Source organism: Podarcis erhardii, assembly GCF_964252035.2.
Source record: "Podarcis erhardii genome assembly, chromosome: 6".
NCBI classification, from domain to species: Eukaryota; Metazoa; Chordata; class Lepidosauria; order Squamata; family Lacertidae; genus Podarcis; species Podarcis erhardii.
The window spans coordinates 86,694,421-86,704,553 of record NC_138510.1 but is presented as its reverse complement, the minus strand read 5'-3'; the positions used below and the strand labels follow the sequence as shown (position 1 = coordinate 86,704,553).

General features: G+C 42.5%; 1 long non-coding RNA gene across 2 annotated transcripts; it reads left to right on the top strand.

The window, feature by feature from the left end:
* Nucleotides 1–3,354: 3,354 nt before the first annotated feature.
* Nucleotides 3,355–7,557, top strand: LOC309344020. Of its 2 annotated transcripts, XR_014157540.1 has the most exons (3): nucleotides 3,355–3,656; nucleotides 5,605–5,701; nucleotides 7,312–7,557. It is a non-coding gene; the product is annotated as an uncharacterized lncRNA (long non-coding RNA). The 2 variants fall into 2 exon arrangements; XR_014157541.1 differs by lacking the exon at nucleotides 7,312–7,557 and having other exon boundaries at nucleotides 5,605–5,846.
* The last annotated feature ends 2,576 nt before the right edge of the window (nucleotides 7,558–10,133 follow it).

Below are 10,133 nucleotides of genomic sequence, written 5' to 3'. Positions count from 1 at the left end.
ACTATGAACTGAAAGAGGAGTCACTGTATGTACTTTTCCTTGTTTATTTGTTTTGTAACAAGAAAATCTTTAATAAAAAAACTTTTTTTAAAAAAACTATTCAAAAAAACATTGTGAAGCAGCAGGGAACACTTCAGAGTGAAATCACACAGACAACACAACACTTAACAGCCTGTTGTATTTGTATCTAGACTTCAGCAGAGGGGAGCCAATTCTGCTTCCGCGAATGCATGATGGCCCCAGACATTGCTAACTTCACACCCCCATGTGTTTGTAACGATTTAGAACCCTAGGGGACCATTCCTCCCCAATCAGGGATGGAACTAATCTGTTATTTTGAAATAATCTATTTTTCAAAAGATTGCTCTCAAGGCCGGTTTAAAAACATGAAGCGAAACGGCTTCCCTTGAAGGCTCTTTTGACAGGACGCCTTCAGTCGGTCGAGCTCCTTGCTGCCCTCTCCCCAAGATGCTCATGGCAGCAATTTCAGTTGTCATCTGCCCCAAATTCAGTGAAGCAATATAGTGTGTGAAGACAACCCAGTCCAATTTATCTTCCCCCCATTCTGTCCTAGGTTTAAAATCTCTTTTTTGACCTGTTGTCGCAACCCTAAAGTCCATCCCCTCATCTACCAGGAGGAAGAGGAGGCACAGATCCGGGTGCCTCCAGAACAAAGGGATGGATGGTATCTGCTCTGTTTCATCACGTGACAAATGACCGGCACTGATGGGAAATTGTTGCGGTGACAGAGAATTGGGGTCTTTGGGAAAGAAGCAGGCAGGTCGCCGATTCAAGAAGACTTGAGTAGCGTCCCTTTTGAAGAAGAAAAATCATCTTGTCTCTTCTCTCTGATTCATTTAGTCGCTTGATTCTGCCATTAATTTCTCAGTCAAGAAGCCTAACCAGCAAAGGCATCGTGTATCTCGAAGGATGATGAAAGGTGTCATTACTGCCTTCCTTGCTGCTACTGAAGTGAAAATGTAGCGCCGAGTCAGTTTGGTGCTGTAGTTAGAGCAGGGCCGATGGGTGTACATGTATTTGCACAGACTTTCCACCGAAATTAGGCTTGAAAAAAGCGTTTCTGGGTAGCAAATAGAATAGGTTGCGGTATGTGGACATCCTTGCTTTGTGATGTAGTGCCCACATCTATAAATAGAAAACTGTTTTAACCACTAGTTTGTGACATTTTGGTTGATCCTAATAAAGGTATTTATAAACTTACTCTGGCTTTTGTGGTTTTCCCCCTCTAATGGATCAGTCAAAGTATCTACAATTACTGAACTCATTCCACAGTTAAAAATAGTTGCATGCCCTTCGTTATATGAAGGCATGCTGACTTGCAGCCGAAACCTATGCATGTCCATTCAAAGGGTATGTCCTATTGCAATCAGTGCTGCTGATCTCAAAGTAAATATGTGCAGGATGATAGCTGTGCTTTTAAGGAACAGCCGCAAAGAGAAAGAAAGTTCTTTTACTATCATTTCTCAGTCACACTTCAGGCACCTACAAAATCCCATAAGACTCGAGTTTTAGTTACTATTTTAAATTGGGAAAGGATGGGAAAATGAGGGTGTTAGGTACTTTGATACCTCATGATCTTTACCTGCCTTGACCTATGCGTCTCAAAGAATAAACACAGCAATGTAAAATGCTCCCCATTTAATTAAAGTACTAGTACTTTGCAATTAATAGCTTGCTACTCTAGGATTGCTGCTGCTGATAGCGCTAGGAAAGCAGGCATCCCTCATCCTCCAGGCTTTGACTTGATATAATCCCCTCCTGGTATTTTATAGTAAAATGTAAACAAAAGCCACACCTTGATCAACAGCAGTAGATAGCCTAAACAAATGCAGCTTCACATTTTAAACTCCCTTAAGCCACCATTATTTCTGCTCATTTCCTGATTTGGGCAACTCATTCCTAACTCAGCCTAACCTGCCTTACATGGTTATGGAAACTAGGTATAAAAAGACTGCAAAAGGGGAGCTTACTGTTTGTATGGTAGGCATCAAATTTTGGTCCCTTTAACCCAGAGAAATGCATATTTATATATATAAAATGCTATTTTTCATTCTGTGGCCCCTTCACCCTGCAAATTAGTACAGCTCCAAGGCTTCAGCCAGTCTTAATTTGGCCTGAGTTCTGCAGGATTTAAATAATTCCACTTATATTCAGTTGAGTATTTTTGCCCCAGTTGCTCACTTAAACAAGCATACCCCTGCTTCCATGGACCACTGGTCTGCCCCAACAACCAAACCACCGAGATAACTTGGAAAACACTTAGAAGGGTATGCATTTTGTGTCTTGGCTTTCCTTTCAGGTGGCAAGTGACTTTTTATTTTTAATGAAGGCTCTAGAGTTCAGGCTCCCTATCTTAAACAAGAACAGAACTGTTAACGGGAAATTCCTTCTGTAGTAATTTCTTAAAATATCCGTATTTATCTCAGGAGTTTGAGGTTTTATAAATGATAAACCATCTGAAATCTGTTGCCCTGTTTTTGAGTTTGTTTGAAACTTCAAATCTCAATTTCTTATCACTACTGCTGAATTATCTTAAATAGGGCTATGTTTAAAAATTGTCATTGAGGTTTTCATACCTTCTTTGTAAACTCAAGGAAGCATTTTCAGCCTTGCTCTTGGGGTGCTAATCCCAGGCTGTTTGTAGTTGTACAATTCAGGTATTTGAAATGAATTCCCTTTAATAAAACCCACACAAGCCAAGAATAAGTCCAGGTATATATGCAGAGTTTGCCATCAATTCAACTTAAAGTAGAAGCATATCCCATGCAGTAAAATATACATGACTATATAAGCAATTTCTTTGCTAGCAATTGAGATCTAATCAGTATATTTGAAAAGAAAATTATGGTTCTCATTTGAGAAAAAGCCATGTAAGCTTGATGGGGCTCGTAGACAAATTTAGCTCCCTGCTGGGGAAGCTTGTAAAAACGTAGAGATGCTTGGAAAATGTTTTGTTTTCATTTTCTACATGTTGTGTTTAATGTATCTAAATAGTGATGTATTCTGCAGTGATGTGGAATCATGAGGCTGCTGTACCTGCCTAACAACAGTAGACTTTACAATCGGGCTTACAAGCTATAACCTTTCCCCAGGGGAGATTAAATCAATTATCATATATAAAGGTAGGATTTAGGATTTCTGATGTGCACAGTTTGGAGATTTTTTCCCCTCCTCAAGTTATGGGCAATAAACCAGAGGAATGATTTATGCAGTGGAAGAGAATCATGTCTGTACTCTCAGTATGCCTAGAGAGACCTCTGCAAAATCTTCTGCAGACTATTCCCGGGCACTCCAATGTCTCAAAGCAGCATCTTGCGCACTTGTGATATCTCTGTGTTACACCGAAGATCACTGAACCAGGCCCAGTCCAAGGCTCCCCCCCCCCCCCCAGTGAAGGACAATGTACCCCCTCAATCTATGATCAATCCCGTATTATTGACTGCAGCAATCAGTTCTGTCCTGGCTTCTGAGGCTGTGTTTTGGGAAAGTTTGTTTCACTTGGGAGGAGAGGGGTGCTTCCGAGAGTCAAAACGGCAAGAAGGTTTCATCATTTTCTGCTCACTGCCACTCCTTCTGCCCTGATGGCTGCTTTGGCAGTAAATAACAAACGGATTGACAGTTCTGGCGCCTCTCAGGTGTGCTCCATTGTCATTACAGTGGTACCTTGGGTTACATATGCTTCAGGTTACAGATTCCGCTAACCCAGAAATAGTAAGAACTTTGCTTCAGGGTGGGAACAGAAATCGCACGGTGGCGGCGCGGCAGCAGCAGGAGGCCCCATTAGCTAAAGTGCTTCAGGTTAAGAACAGTTTCAGGTTAAGAACGGACCTCCGGAACGAATTAAGTACTTAACCTGAGGTACCACTGTATAAGAGAACAAAGGGAGGCATTCATGGTGAGTTCTGGCACCCCTTTTTCTAGAAAAGTAGTGCTGGCAATGTCTGAACCATGGGTGGTGTGTTTCATTTTGCCAGATCTCCTGGGCATCTCTTGCCTAGGTTGTGTGGCATTAGTGTGAAGTGGCAGTGGTGAGATCTCGCTGGAAATCGCCATGAATGCTAGTGCCACATCTCTCCCTAGTGGCAGAGGTGGTGAGGTAGGCAGGGTGCGACCAAGGGTACCACCTTGGAGACTTTCACACCCAGAATGGCAGCTTCACCCTGCCACATGGGTGTGCTGGCCCTGTTCTGAACTTTCAGTGGATTTGCAAACTAATAATGAGTAGCTGAGACTGGTTCTGCGATCAGTTGCTGGCCCAGGACCTTCTCTAGAACAAAGTGTGCACCTGCATTCAAAATAGGACTTGTCATTTGTGGGAGAGATGTCAAAGCCACACCGTACTTTTAAAAACACGTGGTTTCCCCCAAAGAATAATGGAAACTAGTTTTTCTTTTTGAGGAGGCTGGGAATTGCATCTTTGTTTAGGGATAAGCTACACTTCCAAGGATTCTTAAGGTTGGGGAAAGCTTTAAATGTATGGTGGATATAACAAGATTGATTTGTGTGGGGTTTTTTTATCCCCTACCATCAGCTGCGGGTGAAGATGGCACTGTGGGTTAAACTACAGAGCCTAGGGCTTGCCGATCAGAAGCTTCACAGTTCAAATCCCTTTGGTGGAGTGAGCTCCCATTGCTCGGTCCCAGCTCCTGCCAACCTAGCAGTTCGAAAGCACGTCAAAGTTCAAGTAGATAAATAGGTACCACTCTGGTGGGAAGGTAAACGGCATTTCCGTGCAATGCTGCTCTGGTTTGCCAGAAGCAGCTTAGTCATGCTGGCCACATGACCCGGAAGCTGTACGCTGGCTCCCTCGGCCAATAAAGCGAGATGAGCACCGCAACCCCAGAGTCGTCTGCGACTGGACCTAATAGTCATGGGTCCCTTTACCTTTACAATTAGCTGCATATCCTGGAAATTCCCAACTTGTGAAGAAGCTCACCATAGTGGGCAAAGTTGACAATGTCAAGGAGGATGAAAATTGCCATTGAATTCTTTCCTAAAACAAATTTTAAAACAAACAAACAAACATTTATTTGATTTTTCAAATTAAAGTTTTACAGAGATATATCAAACATAAATAATAAAAACAAGATTCCAGGGAATTCATTGGACTTCCATCCTCCCGTTTGTGGGTCCTATTATTAATCATTTCCTCCCGCATCCTTTATGATGACCCAAATCTTTTACATCTCCACTGTGCCCAGAATTCACCCTTAAACTACAAGTGATATTCCAATCCTACTAATGATTTTAACTGTTTACAATGGTCTTTAAGATAAGTTACAAATTTTCCCCATTCTTTATTAAAATTTTGGACTTCCTGATTTCTCATTCCGGTCGTTTTAGCCATTTCATCAACTTCATCTGCCATTCTTCTCTGGTAGGAACTTTATCTTCTTTCCATCTCTGAGCCTCTTTCCTAAAAAACAAATTTCGAATACAATTTGAGAGGGGCTAACTTAGAGAGAAACCCACAAGGACGAAGAGGTGTTTACTGGGTCTCCTGGGACATTTCTCAGATTCTGCACATCTTGACCGTAGGAACAGATGTAGTGCTGTAACATTCCTGCCAAATATTATTTCCAGATCTTTGGAGGAAACAGCTCGTTGATACAGGAGAAGAAGATCAGCAGCCAAGCAGGTTTCGGCTGGCAACAACGTTATCCAAAATCCAGACTGCAAGGTGAAAATTCTATTCTCCACTTTTGCTTAAAACAATGTGCTAAAGCAACGTGAAGCCATTTTGTAGGTGCATGTTAATTAGCCGAATTGTGTGTATGTATTATAAGTGTGTACCAACACATGAGTAATAAAAGCACTTAAAAAGAGCCCACGTTCTATTTCTTCTGTCTAAAATCTTTATTCTTTGTATGAATACCTGTGGTAGTTTCCTTGGCAGACTGCATGCTGTTCAGTGTTTAGAATTTGCACATTATTGTGTGAAAAATGCAGAGGGAGAAATGTGTGTAAAGAGAACGGATTCATTTTTAAAAGAATTGCTATAGCAGGAACTCGACGTATTCATGAATATTCCACACGCATGCCTATATTACGCTCCTACAAACTGTTGCTTAATCTGAGCATTCCTTCCGCTCCGATCCTCCCCTGAAAACAAAATGAGGTTTTCAAAGTAAGCAAACCAGATAAACTTAAAACAAAAATCTCAATTCTTTTTAATCACCCGGATAATAAAATAAATGAAAGTAAACAAGTGTACAGAAAGAAAGATACTTCCAGTACTTCATTTATTTTCTTGGACCTCTAAATCGTGCCACCGTGAGGGTGTTTCCCGCCCCCTTTATTTATTACAAATTATTTATATCTCACCTTTCAGGATACAACTCCTTCCAAGGCAGCTAACATCAATGTGCATTAAAAAAAAGCAATATCAACACATAGCACAAACTTTCTCTCTGCAGGGCTCAGTTGAGATGGGTGAAAATAATTGAGGCCCACCCATCTCAAAATATTGGCCAGGGGGTTAAACCAGTCACAAAATGGTGGAAGAGGCTGGCATAAGCAGTTGGGAACTACTGCCATATTTTTCTACCGATGGAAATTGCAAAATTCTTTACAACAGTGTTTTGCCTTGTGGCAAAGAGTTCCATAGTGCAGTCCCCCTCAAGCTACGTACAGACATTTTCTCTGGAGCTATTGTGGCACAGCCTCCCCACTTTAAGAAGAATTTGCTGATCGTCATTTATATTTTCCCCTTCCCACTCCCACATTCATCTCAAAATATCTTCACCCCTCTCCTGTCTCCACCCAGCCCAGTGCTGGATTTACATATAAGCTATAGCTTAGGGCCCCATTCTCTTGGGGGGCCCCAAAAAATTAAAAGGGAAAAAACTGGATGTACATTTCCAAAATATAAGATAAAAAAAACACAAATAAAATAAAACCTAAATACAGCAACAGTGTTTCGCGTTGCGTACGCTCCTATGATGTAAGTAATGGGCTTCGCCTGCTAGCCTGCTCCCTAAAATATCACTGGTTTGCTCATTTCTATATATAGGGTGCCTACATTCTGCATGGACTGGTTGCATGGCCACATGTGCAAATGGCTTTAGATACCTATTAGGTTCATAAATTACCATATAGCATATATTCAACACACAAAAAACAGCAGCAATTTGTTGTTGACAAAGGACAGCTGGACATATAAAGGGCCCCATTACTTTCAGTAGCTTAGGGCCTCATCTATCCCTTGCTCTCTTTTCACATTCGACCTGCTACTTATTCCTTCTCCATACCCTGCCTGAACTGCCACACTTTTTCTCTCCTCTTCCACAGAGCACTGCGGTTCAAGGAGTTGCTGGTGCTGTCATTGGTTCAACCAAAAGGCTATCACACGGCTAGGGCATGAGGCAAGCAAGTGAAGAGGCACTGGGCAGGCTGTGCCACTGAGGATTCACAGAACCATAGAACTGTAAGGTTGAGAGGAACCACAAGTAGCATCTAGTCCAACCCCCTGCAATGCAGGAATCTTTTGCCCAAGATGGAGTTGAACCCACGACCTTGAGGTTAAGAGTCTCATTCTCTACCAACTGAGCTCTCCTCAGATTGAAAGGTGTTTCCCACAGGGCAGCTGGTGGTAGATCAAGGGTTGGCAACGTGCAGCCCATGGGCGGGATGTGGCCCACGAAGACTGTTTTACCGACCCACGAGCCACCCACAAACCGAGCCGCCTGCTTGGCAAGTCCCTCGCATGCTGTGCTAAAGCAGCATGGTGCGGCGCAGGACTCGGTGAGTGGCGCCGGAAATGGCGTCTGCGCATGCGCAGATACCAGAAATCGCATCTGTGCATGTCCAGACACCGAAAATCATTTCTGCGCAGGCACGATTTTTGGCGTCTGGGCATGCACAAAATCGATTTCTGGCACCGTGGACATGCGCAAATCCGATTTCGGGCATCGCGCTGCGCCAGTCCAGCCCATGGATGATCTCCGTGGGAGTGATCTGGCCAATGGCTGGTAAAGCTTGCCGACCCCTGTGGTAGATGATCATGTGGGCAGAGGAGACAGTCCAGCTGAAACAGGCGCAGGTTCCTGATGTCTTATTTAACTTTCCTGGAATCCTGCCTAATCTCTCCCAAGGGGAGCTAAGACTAGCAGGACAGCTTACTCTATGGTTTTAACCCCTTCATGCATTAATTAGACACAAGGGAGGTTACCCCACATTAAGTGCCCATCAGTTTACTTCCCTACTTCCTTTCCAGCATGCTTTGAATGTTATGCTGGGACTAGACTCATCCTGTATAGAAATATGTACATTGCATAGGATTTAATATTTCTGTGTCAATAATTTCCATTGAATTCCCCCCCTAGAACCCCTGTATCCATGCTGCACAGTAAATATTCAGGGGAGGGGGTTAATATTTTCTAAAACGATTTACAGAGCAGGAATAAAATATCGACAGACGGAAGGACCACAAGGGTCATCTAGTCCAACCCCGTTCAACGCAAGAATCTTTTCCCCAATATGCAGCTCAAACCTGAGGTTGAGTCTCATGCTCAGCCGATTGAGCTATCCCAGCAGACTTGCATAATATCCATCTGTTTACAGTAAGGGGATCTCCCATTATCCAAAAACATTATCTACGGTTCATGCATTTCATCACAAATCCTCCAGCAATATTTTCTCTCAAGAAAATAGAGCCATCTCAAGGGAGTGGGTCTGGGGAATCAGGAAAACAAAATAATCCTACTACCTCATGGGGGGATATTGCAAGAGAAGCAAATAAATATTCAAAAATATAAGATAGAACTTGTGATGGAAAATATTTTCTCCTATACTAGACAGTAAAATATCATGCATAAGTATAGCAAGTTTAGAGGTTTTATTGCATATCATTTGCTAAAAAGTTTTAGGAGGGTTCCTTCTGATATATTAAGCATTGTATTTTATGAACTCCTGAAACTTGAATAGCTTTGGAAGTCACAGAGAAAAAGAAGCAGATTGCTCTGATTCCTGCTTGGTAACAGTAAGGGCCGTACCCAGGAGTTGCAAATATAAAAACTCTCATTATCTCTTTCCTTGTTATCCACAATGCCTTTCTACCCAAATTCACCGATGGCTGCTTCTTAAGTTACACGTAGTGGTGGTAAAATGAGTCTTCGCTCCATGAAGTGAAAATTACATATTCACAGGTATATATAAGTGTCCTGACTAAAGCAACAGGTTTCTGAAAAGTGATTATTAATCCTGCAAAAGCAAGACAAAGAAGGCAAGAAACTGGTAAAAGATGTTGTGACACTTGCAAAAAAAATAAATTGCTGGGGAAGGGCTTGCTGTAGTCATATCTCTTGAGTAAACAGGTCAACACAGTAACAAGCCAGTTTGCACTTTTGTAGGAAGCAAAGATAAACAGCCCCCAAGCCAGTTAACACTTAGATGGTGAACAATCATAAGCAACAGTCACCACTTTGAACAGGGAACAAACCTGTGAGACTAAATATAAAAATATATGTTGCTCGTACACTTTTGTGGCTCAATAGCTCAAATCTCCTATGTTGCTTTGTGAAGATGCTGTTCCAAAACCTGTGCTCCAGTTTCTCAGAAGACTTTATTCCACTGTGAAAGTCTTCTATTTTTCTCCCTCACTCTCGCAGTACTTAAAAATTTATTTTGAGCTTCTTCAGAACTTTGGTGAATGCAGGGTTGAGCTTACTATATCATTGCAAGGTGGTTGCAGGTAGTGTGTGTGTTTCCCCCCTTTCTACTGAACATTTCTCTACCACTGCAGCCTCCCTGGCTGCCTAAGCTTCTTGATCTGGAAAACCCCATAAGTTATTTGATGTCATCTTCCCTTGAGTCCAGGAAACCAGGAGGCTGGCAAAAGAATGCCCCATTTTGCTTGCTGATTTTGTTTTTAAGGGAAGTGCTTCCTTTTACTAAAAACAACAACAACAACAAAACAAAAAAAAACCCCACACTGAGTTCTTGTGATGGCCTGGGACTCGGGCTCGGACTCAGAACCAGAGGAGTCTCAGTCCGCACTGGATCCTTTGCCTCAGGTGGCATCTGAACCAGGTCTGGGGTCTGATTCTGAAGCGCCCCAGTCTGCACAGGTTCCCCTGCAACAAGCACCAGCTGGACCGAGTCAGGAACCTGAG